General features: G+C 37.9%; 2 long non-coding RNA genes across 10 annotated transcripts in view; both read left to right on the top strand.

The window, feature by feature from the left end:
* LOC116444982 overlaps positions 1 to 2,588 on the top strand; it is a 105,876-nt gene extending 103,288 nt beyond the window's left edge. Inside the window, exon 3 of the long non-coding RNA XR_004240613.1 lies at positions 2,476 to 2,588. This is a non-coding gene — a long non-coding RNA (uncharacterized LOC116444982). The remainder of the gene's footprint in view (positions 1 to 2,475) is intronic.
* A 4,758-nt stretch (positions 2,589 to 7,346) lies between these two features.
* LOC116444959 overlaps positions 7,347 to 16,571 on the top strand; it is a 131,047-nt gene continuing 121,822 nt past the window's right edge. For 7 of the 9 annotated variants that reach the window (XR_004240605.1, XR_004240599.1, XR_004240598.1 and 4 more), the window contains exons 1-2: positions 7,347 to 7,596; positions 8,784 to 12,967. This is a non-coding gene — a long non-coding RNA (uncharacterized LOC116444959). The remainder of the gene's footprint in view (positions 7,597 to 8,783; positions 12,968 to 16,571) is intronic. The other 2 variants (XR_004240596.1, XR_004240604.1) reach the window with 2 other exon arrangements.

Below are 16,571 nucleotides of genomic sequence, written 5' to 3'. Positions count from 1 at the left end.
TCTACACCCTGCCAGAATTGCAGTCAAAAGGAGTGAATACATTGTTCTGTGCATGCAGATGAAGTCTGCAAGAGCAAGATTTCCCCATGCCGTGTGCTATCTGCCAAGTCCAGGGACAAGGAGGTTCTGGAAGAAGATAGGTGGGGTTGTTTTGACTTCTCAGTATAACTCTTCTGAAGTAAATCTTGTTCCTTACATAAAAGATTCTAATTTGATCACGAATCCTACTTGTATTAAAGTTATCTAAATGAAAAAGGAGAAGAGATTTTGTAAGTGAACTGACTGTATGCATTTAATATAATATAAAGATACCACCAAGGGTCCATGTTGTTTGAACAAAAGAGAACCATCTTACTTTTTAACTGAAGGGGATTGGTTTATATGGAAACAAGATGTTGCTGGAAATGTTGGTACTTGAAAAAAACGGAAAGAAAAAATTTGCTGTGTTTAGGCAATATGTTGACACAGAAACAAAGCACACTCTCCTGCAAAATGATATTTTATTAATAATAATTTTAACTAATATAGTTAAGTTTGAGTTGATTATTCCTGAAACTCAGGACTGCAGTGTTTATGGTCTTTAATTTCAATGAAAATCTCTTTCATTCGAACAGTGAATGAAATAAAAACACAGATCTGGACTAAAATGGTGAACTTCTTACTGATGGTGATATTGAATTTTATATGACCATAGAGAAATTATCACAGATTTTGCTCCCGTTCCTTTTTTTCTATAAGACTCCCTACTGAGTCTTATAGGGACATTGACAGTTCATGAGATGTTCTCATTCTGCTATTGCTTTGTGCATCATAGCTGTGTGAAAGGTAATTAAGAACCAATAGGGACCGCTGCAGCTCTTTCTTGTGCAATAGCTACAGACGCATGCAGAGGGACTGCTACCTGACTGAAGTGCGTGTGGTGGGGAAGGGCACGTGGGCATGGTTTGCATCCCCTTATGTGCTGCAACATATTGAAAATGAAGAAAAAGTTGGAAGTCAAGTATTCTTAGAGATGGTTTTACAGCCTTACAACCCTACTTGTATCATAACTGACTGAATATGTGTATACTTGCCTTAGTAGAGCAGTATCTCATGCCCAGTTATGGGGATACTGTTGTTGTTTTATAGCTTATGATGTGTCACATAAATGGGTTTATCAGGATTATGCACCAAATTCTGATATTAAATAACAACAATAACAACATTATTAACATTAACAGTAATAGCATTGCTGGAATTGCAATGAGTTAGTGGACTTCTAGAATGTCAAATTTTCATTTTTGTCAGTGGGATGAGGAGCTGTATCAGCTATTCTACATTTCCAGATGACATTTGTGAAATCTGGTCCTTTTAGACCATCTCTAAACTGACAGCATGATACTTTATACTGAGTGACCTTGAAAGTGACCTCCCTTATAAACACTAATTCAGTCACTGCTTGGCAATGGCTGTGGGCCCGGGTTTAAAATGAAAACACTAAAACTACTGTATTTTTCACAGTAAAGGAAAATATGACCAGTTTTGACAGTCTAAGAAGAATGATGCAGGCTTGATACGTCTTTATAAATCCTGAAAAAAATGGGGTTGACTATTTGAAGACACCCAAGATGGCTCTCTTATTAGGGAATGGGGAATTAAGGCTTAGTAGATTGTGTACCAGGCAAATGAGCTCAGCACTTCACTAGTTGTTGATTTAGTGGCTCCAATTTGTACTATTTCAGGATCTTCTTGCCATATTCTTTCATTCTAAGGATGGTCCTCAGTGGCTTTTAGAAATGTTATTCTGTTCTGTACAAAGCCTGTGAACAATTTCAAGAAACTATTTCAAGAGACTATTTTGGAGCTCACCATGAATTCAAAGCAAAATCTAGGCTGGAGTAAATACTTTAGTCCAAACTTGCTCAAATCTGGACTATGATGAAATTATGGAAGATGCCACAGTTGCATAGACATGACAACATCTTGAAATTTCACCAACTGAAATCAGTCTACCTGATACATCAGCTTCAGTACTGGGCACTAGGTTGTTCTGATATTTTGGAGTTTAGACACATTGGAGACAAAGTGAACCCAAAACCTGGGAAATGTGATTTTAAAATTGCAACATGATGAAATAGATTTTAGGCTACTTATAATGTTTGAAATTACTGTTACATTTAAGAAACATGACGCTTTTTTTCCTAAATATATTATATTTATTTTAATAAACAGTCATTAGGAAGTGCATCTTGTTAAAAATTGTTCACTCAAATTATCTTGCAAATGTCGTCCTGAATCATTTTATTTGATGGAGATCATAATCTATGTTTCTTACCTGCAGAATTACCATGTATCTTTTGAAGTAGTCTCCTTATTTTATATTCTAGGAATACGTCATGCAGTTTGCTGTAGATAAGAGTCATTATACAAAGATTTATGTGAGTGTAATCCCTTCAAAAATTAGATAAGCTCCATCCCATCTCTTTTACTTGACAGATGCTGGTTTTCAGCAAGACTAAGACCCACTATTTTTCCTGTCTGATTTCTGATGTACGGTGCTGATGAAGTCCCAGAATCCTGAAGCTGCAAATGACTCAGTAAATCAGGTATTCAGGTAATATTAAAGTCTCTTGAGACATTCTCCCATTCATAGTGTTACCTTTTCAGATGATTTTTGAGCAGGGAACACATATTGCCAACAATATGTGCAATCTAATGAGAGGTTTTTAAGTGTAGAGGTCCTGGTTCTGCAATTTCTATACAGGTGGATGACCATGAAGAGTGCCAGTGACACATCTAAGGCTGTCTAGCTGTGTGGACTTGTTGCAGGAATGCGGCCGCATGATGAAGTAAAATCACTCCTAGAACTCCCATTGAGGTTCACGTCAGACTTAGGGCAATGAGCCATATGTCCTCAAGTGCAAAACTTTGAAGTTAGGTCAAAACAGTTTCAGTTTATTCCTTGTCACTGACTTTTAGATTTTCTTCATTAAGAAAGGACTACGGTGCAGTGTTACCATGGTACTTGCAACCAGTAGTTTTAAAAAATTGTGTTTATTCTTCTACTGCTACTTTTTCATGTAAGTTCGAAATTTTGATTTCTGTTCTCTGCCAAGAGCTTTATCCCTTGGGAAATACTAGTCAAATGTAAATGATCTACCAGATTTATTATCTTTCTTAACAGAAGTGCAGTGTGTACTTATGAATAGTGTATCAGAGAGCTGGGACAATGCCTTTATTTAATTATTAGAGTGAATAAAATCTGACTGACATTTTTGATTGATTTTCTACTCCTCTGCACATATAAAAGCAGAGTGAAAAATAAGGCCTTGATATTCAGCAGTATCTATGATATTTAGCATTAATACTTGCAAGAATTACTTTGATGTCAGCCTAATATGCTTTCCAGACACACATATAGACCATCATAGATTTTATCAAAAAGCAATTGCCAGCATAATGGTAAGTACTTCTTCTCCATTGTCAGACGCTTTGAAGACTGTGTATCACTTTTAACAACATATCAGCAATTTTAAAAAATCCAAACAACTGATTCCATTTATTGGTTCTCATTCCACAAAGCTCTCTGAGCATCCACTATGAAGTATATATGCAATCTAAAGAGTTGCTGATAGCATATGGATCTTCTCTAGAGAGCAATCTCTTGTTGAATGTCACAGTTTCTCATCATGGAGACGTTAGAGCCTCTTACCTAAAAATTTTACTGCTTATTGCTGCTCAATTCAGGCATTTGCTCCTCTCTATTATTGTCCCGTGGCATAAAAATTTTTCAAAATATGTCATTATTGGCACACCTGAGGGACTGGATGCCATCCAGATGGACCTGAACGAGCTTGAGAAGAGGGCCCATGGAAACCTCATGAGGTTCAACAACCCCCAGTACCAATACAGGCTGGCAAATGAAGGGTTGAGAGCAGCCCTTCTGAGAAGGACCTGGGGGTCTTGCTGATCAGAGCCAGGACATGACCCAGCCATGTGCACTCACGGCTCAAAGGCCAAACATGCCCTGGGCTGCATCCAGAGCATCGTGGCCAGCAGGGCGAGGGAGGGGATTCTGCCCCTCTGCTCTGCTCTGGTGAGGCCCCACCTGCAGTGCTGCATCCAGCTCTGGGGTTCCAGCACAGGAGGAACATGGACCTGTTACAATGGGTCTAGGAGAGGGCTACAAAAATTATCAGAGGAATGGAACATGTCTCTTATGAGGAAAGGCTGAAAGAGTAGGAGTTGTTCAGCCTGTAGAAGACTCTGGGGTGATCTTATTGCATCCTTTCAGTACTTTTTTGGGTCCTATAAGAAAGATGGGGACAAACAGGCCCCTTTTTAGCAGGGTCTGTTGCAATAGGGGGTAAGGGCTTTAAACTAAAGAGAGCAGATTTAAACACTGAACAGGTTGCCCAGAGAGGTGGTGGATGCCCCATCCCTGGAAACATTCAAGGTCAGGTCAGATGGGGCTCTGAGCAACCTGATGGAGTTGAAGATGTCCCTGCTCACTCCTGGGAGTTTGACCTCTATGACCTTTCAAGCTCTGTTCCAACACAAATTATTCTATAATTCTATGATAATCTTTATGCCAAATAATTATAATATCATAAAGACGTAGTTTATATGTCCTCACTGTGCAACTTAGATTAGGTGCAGGATTGGAACTTCTGTCCCTTGAAGGAATCTTTTCACATTTTTTTGAAATGTGCTTAGGGTTAGTTTTACTTTCACATGTTTAATTATTCAAACAAGTGTTTGGTTCATTTATTTTTACTATGCATCATCTTCGCATCTGAGAAAGAAAGAAATAAACTAAAAAAAAAGCCTGCATAAACTTTATGCAGTTCTGTGGTTGTACTGTCAGACTGCAAAATATGTGCGTTTGACTATGCTATATAGCAAGATATCAGTACTTTTCCACTTTCCCATCCAAAAGGAACAATTACACATATATAGAAAAAGGTGAAAATCGCAGTGGAGCAGTTGTCTGGCCATGTGCAGAGAGACATGTGTGATTGCTTGTTGTAACCCTGGGCTGCATCCTTCTGCTCAGATGACTTACAGAGAAAGCTGATGTTCTACAGGTCCTTGTTTGTGATCATGTCACCCTCCAATGGTCAGGTCTCCAGTGCAGCTTAAATACTGCATTGAATTAAGTGCTAAAACAACTCATTTGTTACCAATTCTCCAGTATCATTTCCCTGTGCATATGCATGAACCATCTAATGTTCACGGCTGCTGTCTGCAACTTGTCAAGTTTCACTAGGAGTGCCGAAGAGCAATGGAAGAAGATATGGAATAGTCTCTGAAGAAGAATATTGCTAACAGTATTTGCAGATCCTTGAAGTATCTGCCTAAAGTGATGGCATATCAGAGTGTGTGACTGAAGATAACACATGCAGGGCAAAGGCCAAAGTGCTAGGCTGTAACAAGGAACTGTGCCCTACTAGCTGAAGTATCCCACAGCACTAGCATTGCATCCCATCTTCTACCTCTCTCTCTGGAGTATGGCATGCCAGACAGCTGCCTGACCAGCTGGGGGTGGTACGTGTGATGACAGACAGGGAGACAGAGAGGGCTGGTTTGTCAATGGGGAAATAGGAGACAGGATTCTGTGCCATAAACCTCATAATCTGTCTGTGAGGTTTGAGGGTGGGTGGGCTTCTACCTCAGAGTCCCAAAGCAGTTTGCTCCCCCCATCCAGTTGTCCTCATGTCATGTTGGTTTATGATAGTGTCTGGTGAACAGTACAAGCATACAGTTGGCACTCCTGCAATACAAGTACATGAATGACCACCTTTTTCAGGTTTCCCATACCCTCTGCGTGTGTATCCTTGGGAAACCTCCACAGAGAAACCTCTCTCAAACTGGTGTAGATACTATATGTTGATTTTTCATCAATATACAGCTATAATCTTGGTCCTGACTGAGATTTGTAGGACAGATTTTACATCAAAAATCTTTTTATTCCATAGAGAAGTCCATATTACTTGAAATGCTGAGATCAGTGACCTTCTAGATTCAGGACATTTTCTGAAAATAGTAGCTTGATCCTTAATGACTTTTAACAAGGGCAACCCAGCTGCGAGTGTTTGTCTACCCAGAAGGAAGAGCCACTGAACCCAGCATTGTCAAGATCAGGCCTTAGATAATTGACCTAAAGGTTTGTGTTGCATTTTGATATTGTTATACTTTTCCTGCTGACTTCCTTGACCTCATTACTCTTTTTTTTTTTATTTTCTTTTTTTGTAAAATCACCAACTGTACAGTTTGGCTTATTTAGTTATAAAGCATAAAGGGGACTAATGATAGAATGGTCAAGTGTTTTGTTCTGTAAAAAAAAAGAACTCACATCTGGAAAGTAGGTAAATGCTCCTCAGGGCGTCTGCAATTATACAGCTGGGAAGCACTGCTGGCCCACGCTCCAACTGCCACAGATGTATGATCGACTAATGAAAAAAGCAAATGCTCCCTCCTCCACTGGTGCCCTCTGGAACAAGAAAAGGATGTTTGAGATAGCATTAAAATGACTACTGTACCTTTAAAGCTTTTCTTATGCTGAAAGCTGATGAGTGTTTGCAATTTCAAAGTATTTTTTGGGTGCCTAACCAGTGAAACTCTTTTAATTCTACATTTAGAAGGCAAAGCCCGCCCAAGCAATTTAATTCTTTCTACAGTATTCCTGAAACTGTTGCAACCTATATGACAGGGGGTGGGTATCAGGAAAAAGTGTTGGGAATTCTGATGTCACAGCTAAGCCTGTTTTGTAGTCTTTGCTTGCAGTTTATTGCAGAGACAAGTCTCCAAAGTCTAAGACGTAAAGACTTTTTTATTTCTTTTTAATTAATTGAGCTTTTGTCGTTATTTGCACAGGAGAAATTCTAAACACATTTTGAGAATGCTGTGGCCTTGTGTACCTTTATATCTCAATGGATGACACTGGGCACTGGTGCCACTTGGTGATACTGGGCACATGAGATAAATGTGATGAGCGAATTGTGTCTAAATGGGCAATCTTCACATGACTCCTGGAGTGACCACTATTACTTCTGTGATGGTTTTTTCTGGGATAGAATTAATTTTCTTCACAGTAGCTGGTATGGGGCTATGCCTTGGATTCCTGGGGATGCCTGAATACTCACATGTCCATGGAAAGTGATGAATGAATTCCTTTTTTTGCTTTGTTTGTGCACATGATTTTTGTTTCATATGTTAAACTGTCTTTACCTCAACGAAAGAGTTTTCTCACTTTTACCCTTCTGATTGTCTCCCCCATCCCACTGGGGAGCAGTGAACAAGCCCGCTGGGGCTTAGTGGCTGACAAGGGTTAAACCACAATAACTGCTTTGTGGTATGTTTTCGGGACATCAAAGAGGGCCAACTACTAAGAAGCATTGCAGCAAAGACTCCAGTCTCAGAAACCACTGAATGCAGAAATGGTCAGCAGCGCTTCAGTGGGTTGCCTTTGTTGCACTATGACATAACACTCAGGAAATCTTGACAAGAAAATTATTGCCAGATATGTTTATTCTTCAAACTAAGCTGGGAATTTTCAGCACTAAAACGGCTTAATTTCCACTCTGCCAATCATCTGCAGTGTGATTCAGCTGTGTGGTAAGACCTGTCTTTAAACTTGCTCACTTAAACCTCAGCTGCTGCAGCAAAGTAGCTGCAAGTTACAGAATGCAAGAGTCAGAACATGCTTGAGAAGCAGTCGGTACTTGGGGAGACAGGAGAAGCACAAAATGGGGTTATATCAGCTGTGCTGTAAGAATGAGCAAAGTATATAGAAAAAGAAAAATACCCAGGCAGTTCAGTGCACATCACAGGCAGTGGCAAAACGGTGTTTTCTAGAAATAAATGTAAGAGGACAGAGACAAAGAGGTAAGGGTTTTTTGTTTTCCAAGATGAATACCTCTGATAAGCTTGGTTATTCCTCATACTAATGCCATTAGATACTTTGATAAGGGTCATTGTCTCCTGAGAATCTTTTTGAGATGAAAACCAGACTTGCATTTCACAAGATGCTCTTATAGAACAAATTTGGTACTGTGGCTCAATGTTTTGTTTTATTCCTTTTCTAATAATGTATTTGGTTTGCTTTTGTGTCCATTTTTGATCATTTGGCTGCCTAAGCTGAGGTTGAAACAGCTGTGTTACTGTGGTGATCTGAATACACCACTATTAGCCTTCTGTGTTGCTAATTTCCTTATATGGAGGAGTTAAAATTCAATATTCTAAATTCTGTTTAGCCCAAAACCTTCTAATTTATACTAGTAAGCAAGGCAAGCCCATATATTTGATTTCAGAGGCTAAAATGAAATGTCCGTAGCTTCTCATAAGGTTTAGCAGCAGGGGCTAAGTCAGGACTTAATGTGAATGTACAGCAACAGCAAAACTACAGACCTTTAGAAAGGGATGAGTTCCAGAGTTCTGAGGTGAGTTATAAGAGGAGGGAATAATTCTCTCTCCAAAATTTTTTATGTATCATTTGTTAATCTTGCAAAGTACTTTCTGAAGGTTTTTGAAGATGTTTTGCAGCAGATCACAGTATCTTTATGTTATGAGGAATTATTTTAAAAAAAGAATTATCTAGTTAAAATTTTAATCAATGCATGTAGGTTTCAAATAACAAGTAGTCTAAGATGAAGGTTTCAAGCACTACTTACTTCTTAAACTGCAGTGGAATTATCCTGTTAATGTTGATAAGTAGCATAGTTTGAATCAGTAGAACTCCATACTGTTGCTAGATTTTATAGTATCAAAAGTTTCATTATTATATTTTTATTCTGTAAAACCAGGATGATTCCTAGCTCTCCACAACCTGGGGACAGGCAGCAGAATTTTTGAAGGTAAATAAAATACAGGTACTTAGTCTCATCAACTGAACATATGACTTTATAAAAACTTTTATTGTTAACCCTAAGTGCTACTACAAAGCTCTTCAAATTCCTAAGAAGATACCTGGTGTGTTCTGGGTGCCTTTATTCTGGATTGATAGAGAGAGTACTTTCTCACACTAGGTGCATGTACTTAATTTTTTTATTCCTTCTTCTATTTTCCTTTTCTTTGGCATTAGAGAAATATGATCCTACTGTAGATACTACAGTTTATGGTTGCCTATTACCCAGAAGATACCCTGCAGTCATATCCAATAAGACAAGTTCCCTGGCATTGGATAGATGTTTGAAAGGATAAGTCTCGCACACCATTGATTCCTTTATGGAAAAGAGGCTGTTCTGGATTGAAGACAAGGATGGATGTCCAGGTCTTAGGGTTCTGATTTAACGGAAGGAGATCTCAAAAGACTGTATTTAACACTCTGCTCTTGTACTATTTTTAAAATTTTTATTAATAGTCAACTGTGCAAGGAAACAGGTGGAGTAAGTGCATATCCTGATGGTTTTCTTGTTTTTTTGGGTAGCCTGACTTATTTATTTCATCCTTTTTGCTATGGTTTAAGCTTAACTAATTGTATGATAGTATTGGTCCCCAAAACATATCGGAGCTTTTAAGGCTCTTCATGGCTTGCACTTGGTCCTTCACAGCATCTGGGGGAAGGTTGATGGCTCTTCTATCTACCTTCACAGATGCAGAGAAGGAGTGAAATAATACAAAGACATATTTTTATGAAAAGAAAAATCTGTGTGAGGATTTGAGTTGTGAAATTAAAGATAACTTTTAATATCTAACAAAATACTTTTCTAGCACTACAAATTGCAAATGTAATGTAATATCATTCTCTGTTTGCTAAATGGAAAGTGTGATACCAGCTTATTGAAGTAACCTCAATATTGCAATTCTTCACTTAGCCTTTAAATAGAACAAAGTGAGTCAGACTCAAACAATTATGCTTGGAACAAAGAGATTTGATTACTCAACCAGAGGCCTCTAGCTTTTAAGTCAATACCGTAATTTTGAATCTGCACTTGCAGTGATCTTTATAAATACTGCTTCATAGTTTAGTCTTCTAAAACTCTTGTCAGGAAACAATTATAAAAGGCCAGCTTCAGGCTTGTTGTAATTAAATGAAGTAAGTGAATCTACACCAATGATGCATTTGGCTCAAGATTACATTGCCATCTAAATGAAAATATTAAGTGTGCAACTGGTTTTAATTATATAACAAGAATAAAATTATGTGTGGACATTTCTAGAAACTATTAAGGGCTTATGACTGCATTAGAAATCCAGAAAGCATCCACTGACAGAGGGTAAACATTCCAGTTGGCACAACTTTCCCCTCAATCATTCCCTACACTGTACAGATTTCCACTCTGGGCATTATGATGGGCAGGGGAGATGCAAGTTTCTATTTTGCAATTGAACTAAGGCTCTCCTCTTCTGCCACCAGTTTCCTTTATGTTCCTACACATATCCAAGAGTTATCACCGTTTTCAGTACTGCAACACTGCAGACTTTGAAATCTGGAACAAGATCAGATTTCAGAACTAGATGACTGCTTCCGAAGGAGAGGGAATGTGATCACTGTCATATCACACATTAGCTACAGATATAATGAGCTTAGAACTTGACCAGGAAATTGGAAGAATAAGGAAACCCTTGACCTCTACATTTCTGATGTTCATAGAAGAAATGCTTATTTTGCTAGGAGAAGGAGAGAAGGCATAGTTAGATGGTATGTTCATAATTTACCTACTAGAGGACACGCATGCAGTGGTTATGATAATTTTTGTAATAAGAACATATGAAATCTACTTGAAAATCCACAGGCTTGTTTGTTTACCTGTCACAACGTAGAATCTCCTGATTTTCACAAATCACATCTTACTAGGCTGGGTGGGTGTGCCAGGGTGACTGCACAAAGCCTTCAGCCAGGATGGTGTCAGCCCATCTGCAGAGCTTGTTGCTGACTCCCTCAGCAGGGTGACTAGTTTTCATCCTGCTTTGAGGTGTCTTTTACCTCAGGCTATTCAGGGTAGCTGAAAGACAAATGATGTGCTTCCAAGAGCAAAAAACCCACAGGTATGCTTAACCACAGCTCCTAAGTTCCTCTGTGAAGCTGTGCCAAAAGGCAAATACAACTGTATGAACTAGAGACCAAGGACACGGAAAGTAGGCTATAGTCAGCAAAGTAACCAGCAGACTGAGTAGATTACAGGAGCTATCCATGGCTGACCAGGAACAAGGAGCAATCGAGTTTTATTAGCTTTCTTAGGGTTTCTGAACTCTAGGAGAATATTTGATGTGGGATATGTTTTTATTCTGTGCATGCTTTTAATTTGAAAACTTACTGTTTCCTCAGGATAATGTAATTATATCTAGTGAGGAATAAAAATTGAAAGCACATGTTGTGTGGGAAAGATTAATCACATGAAAGATTAACAAAGGCCATTACAAATGAGAAAGATAGCTTGACAGGAATTTCTTGGACTAAACAGTTAAATTTTTCTCATGACTCTAGGATATTCACTGTTTTTGGAAATATGATATACAAGATATTGTAACTTCTCTTCAGAGAATGCTTGAAAATATTTTGATTATACCTTACCAGCTAGCCTTATATATATATTTTAACAGGCCATCAGTTTAAAAATTGATCTAAGTCTTAGCATAACCATATCTGATTAATTCAATTCTATGAATAGGTCAAAACCCAAAAAATAAATTAAAATTTTTCTTTGGTAATATAGAAAAATTCCAAGGAAGTACAAGTGGCTATATAGCTATAAATAGGCTTTGAAGTTTTGCTAGCCATGTCAGAAATCAGCATGAGATAACATAGCAACAGGGAAGTTTTGGAGGATGGCTTGTTAGATGAAGTAAGAAGGAAGGAAACATAGAGTTACAGTGGCATATACATGCAAACTTTGTAGAACAGTTATGACAAATGCAGTTATTGTCCTGATCTTGATTGTTCATTTATATACTTAATTTGATTAGGCTTTTTATAAGAAATTTTAATGTGATAGTATTTTTCTTAATGTCTCCAGTTCTTAAAACACAGAAAATTTGTGCCAAACAATGTAGTGAAAAGACAATATAACTGCCCACAAGTTGTATTTTGCCTATGTAAATACATGACTGGATATTGAAGTCCAAATTCTCTTTATTGATCTTATTATTCTAAGCATCAGTAAATAACAAAGATACAAATTTTCCAATAGATGTTAGTATCAATGGCCTTGTCTTCTTTTCTTCTAATTTGCTATATTGCTGTAAAACTCACTTGATGAGACTAGAAACTGGCAGTCTATTTTTATAGATTATTATTTTTTTTCTGCAGAGTGTCAGAGAACCATCTAATATCTATGAAAGATAAGGAAATACTGCTACCCACATTTACATTTGCAGAACTGATACAACATTATTCTTGTAATGCCACCTATCTCAAAAAAAAAGAAAAAAGGCCTGGAACCATCCTGAGCTGCCACTTGCTCCCAAGATGCTGCACATGCTTCCAGTTACCTATGATTTTTGTCATGAGCAGGTGTTCCTCTGAAACAGCTGAACCTCTCTCATCAGATGCCAAAGGCTCATCCTCAAGAGGTCTGAAAGATGGCATGAAATTACAGAGAAGCCTTTCTGATTCAGGTTTTGCCACTAATTCCTTTAAAGAAGCAGATAAAAAAACCTTTTGCATCAGTGTGAACAGCATTTTAGCCTCAAAAAGAAACCCCTTGAAATTGTGTGAACTATAATTGGAAGCCTTTGAAGGACTTCTGATGGAGACTTTGGAAGACTTCAGCACTGTTTTCCCTAGCTCCTGGATTCAATGAGACTCAAGCAAGACTGCTATCAACCTGTTTAGACACTGGCAGTTTGTGCAGCATGTGTAGGAACAGTTGCAGCTACCTGGGGAATTTCAGTCCAAGCAAAGAAGCACACGGGTATTTTAATTGCTTGGACTCATGAGTTGGAGCAATTTACACTGAAAAACTTGGCCAAGTTACCACTTTCTGCCTTGCCATCAGCTCACTGAGTTTCTTCTGAACTCCCATAATTTGCAGTCAGACATGCTAAGGTAAACCCTAACTCATGTTGCATATGGCCTGCAAACACATGGTTTGTTTCAAGAACCTGAATCCTATAATTGTGCAGTAAAGCAGTCAAGTGTATGTTCATCTCCTTGAAGTTAGTGGGAGCTGAGAACAGAATTATGATAAAATATATACCTGAGGGCTTTGCTGAAGCAGAATTCAAGGGGGTTCCTTTTGCATAGTCTTTTTCTGTGAGGCCAAACTCTGCTGTACTGCATTTCAGTAACTCTGTTTTATTGATAAATCTGTGTAATTATTCTCAGCTGTAAATTTTCATAGTTCCAGGATGTGTTGGTTTAAAAAGCAAAAATCAGTAGTTAGCATTGGATTCATAATGAGTAGACTATAGAAGGGGCAAAATGAAGTAAACTATAATTACTTCAATAAGGAGAAAGCAATCCTTGCATCGATATTGTCAGGCCTACTTAATTTGCGCATGAAAAGTGTCTAGAAATTTTATATAGCAGTTTCAGCCTCTTAAAGTTAGGATTTATTAACTTTTTTATTTATTCATAAAATAATTATCTTCATGTTATTTTAAAATATAGCTATGGAGTTGTTTTGTTTTGTCTTGATTTTTACACCCATCAATAGCATAGCAGACAGAAAACAGTTTGGAGACAACACTAACATTTCTAGATGACTAATGTTTTTAAATATCAGATACTGAAATATAAAATACTAGAATATGTTTCTAAAGACTAGAATGACAAAATATAGGTCTCACAATAATGTTAAAGTAATAATTAAGATAGATTCAACACTAATGATTTAACTTGTGGTAGGTACTGACTTGCTGCAGTAGCCTGCTACAGATACACTTGTCTGTCCTCTTTAAGATTCTACGTTCTGTGCATGACCAATGACATCTAGAGCATCTGTACACATACAAACATAGTTAATTGATTAATAATGTGGTTGATCATTTAGTTTCCTTAGTTTCACTAAATTTCAGTCTTAAAAAAGTTTCTCAATTTACAACAACGTTTTTCCAATTTGCTAAGTAAAATAATTTAGATGAAATTCCTTATCTCCTTCATTTGGTGAAATCTGTCAGAAAAAAAATTACATATTTCAATCAATTTTTACTATATGCACACATATATATATATGTAATAGAAAGACAGGTTTAAGTCTTCCATATAGTCTGTAAAGACTGCCTGGTAGAAAATTTAAGCCAGGACAAAAAGGATATTTCTCTAAGAGGCATGCTGAAAAGAGTGCTCATTTAGTACTTGATACAGAGCTCCTCCAAGATCCGTCCAATTAATTAACCTGGGTATGTTTTTTGGCTGCCATCTATGATGATTGTTCCACTTCAGCCTGAACTTAATGGAGTTGTAATGAATCCTTGTTTATAGTTCTTATAATTAACATTCAATTACACACTTTTGCTCATAAGTATTTGGTTAAAAATAGTTTCCTTGGCAATCATGACTTCAGTGGAGACCCATCTTTGGCAGCTTAAACTTAAGACGTTTAACATTTTGGACCATTACTTCCACAGGTGTATTCCATAAAGATGACCTGAGGTCCACTGTGCCAGTTTATGAAATTACTCCTTCTAAGTGGAAGGGAGTGTTTTGAAGACATGGCTACCATATCCTAGTTGACTTGTTCTCAAAGACAATTATCTTCTGTAAACTAAATGAACACTGTTTTCATCTTGTCAATTAATGAACTACAGAGAAAACAATATCTTATTATTATTGGTGATAAAAGAATAGAATCCAGCTGTTAGTGTCTGGCTAGATTTACTTTGAACTGGCAGCAAGAGAAAGTAATGACACTGTAAAGTAAGGCTACTAAAAGTTTTAACTTAATTCAAATATAAATTATCTTAAATTAATGCAGTTTCTTACAAAATGTTGATCTTTATAAGCCCAGTTTTCATCAAGAGATTTGCATTCTTTGGTGATTTTCAGATAGGAGCTTATTGCACTTCTAATTATGGGATTTAACCCACATAAAAAGATGCAACTGTGCCAGAGCTTCACACTCTACTCACATAATCACTGCAGATATTGACATTTTGGAAGTGTAACTGAAGATGAGTGTTTGAGCTTCTGTATTCTGTTTATGCAATGCAAATTTCAAACCACAGTACTGAGTCTGGAATTCCAGGCCACTGAAAGGAAGTCTGAGGATCTGAAAAGAAGTCGTGAGTTAGCAGTGACCATCTGAATTGAGCAGGTTTGCTGTTTCAGCAGTTAGAATGTGGTATCCACCAGGTTAGTCTCAGTCATCCTATCAATTTTTGAAGACACTAAACATTTTATTTGCCAACTCCTCATCAGAGTATGTGTGTACTCTAAAAATCTCCACAACAGGTGCTGTCATGCTGTGACAACCAGAAAGTGAATTTTCCCTGTTTAATATGCTTTCTTACTCTTAAAGCTTGATGAGCAACTTCCTGGCTTTGAATTGTGATGCCATCTCTGGTGCAAGCTGGAGATTGCATTTAGCAAACGGCCACCTAACTGTGAATTCAGGAGAAACCCTGTGTGTAGCCATTGCTGAGAGTTTACATATCTACCAACACTTGTTTAATGCCACGTCTGTCTCCACATGCTCACCTGACCTTGTTTTCACATTCTTAAATTTTATCATTGTAGTGGGTTCAGTTTGTAACTGGGCAGAAACATCAATTTAGTGTAGTGGTTTGGTCCAAAATACTCATTACTGTTTACCTTCTGTGAGATAAGAATTAGGAGAAAAGCAAAGCAGGCACCAAACTTGAAAGAATATAAAGAAGTTTATTAATAGACCTAAAAGAAGGAAAAAAAAATAAAATCATACCACACCTTCAGAACACTTCTCCTCCCCCCACCTTTCTCCCTTCTCCCACTGACAATGCAAAAAGACAACCCTTGATGTTCAGTCTGTTTACCACTTCCATAACAACCTTGTTCAGTTCACTTAGGGAAAGGAGTCTCTCTTGCTCATACTATGGAGACATTATCACAACGAGCCAGCCGCCCGGGTGGGTTCTCTGCTAGCATCATGTGGGAATCCCTTCCCATGACTTGCAGCTTTTCCCACAACTGCTTTTGAGGGTCCAATCTTGAGCTACTGGGATACCATTTTAAGGTTGAGCCATTCAGAAACAAAAGTTCTCTTCACCCATCGGAGCATTTCCATCTCTGAGAATAGAGGCCCTCCTCCTTTCCTGGGAGAAAAAAGTATCTTCATCTCTAAGACTATCTCTTGGGAGTATCTCTAGGAACAGAGGTGTTCTCCTTCCAATTGGAGCAAGAGTCCTCATCCTTCCATCTCCCCCTGTTCAAACTTCTATTCAAATTATGGCTGCTTCAGCATTTGCTTATTCCAGCACAGGTGCTTTTGCTCACATGCACAAGTTGAACGCTCCACCCGCTATGCTTTCATGAAATTACAGCAGGTACTCTGATATATCCATCACCACCATAGCTTTACAACAGAATTTCAGCTTTAAGCATCTCCTCTTTCTCCTCCCTCAGGTTTTCAGCTCTTCACAGCACTAAAAGGGTCTTGCAGCTGGAATTTCGCTTATCACTGCTGGTCACATGATCTTTGCTGGGCAGCGGTGCAGCTTCAGCTGAATCTTCG

Source organism: Corvus moneduloides, chromosome 1, assembly GCF_009650955.1.
Source record: "Corvus moneduloides isolate bCorMon1 chromosome 1, bCorMon1.pri, whole genome shotgun sequence".
In the NCBI taxonomy this organism is placed as follows: Eukaryota; Metazoa; Chordata; class Aves; order Passeriformes; family Corvidae; genus Corvus; species Corvus moneduloides.
Note: the sequence above shows the minus strand (reverse complement) of the source record. Positions and strands in the feature narration are given on the sequence as shown.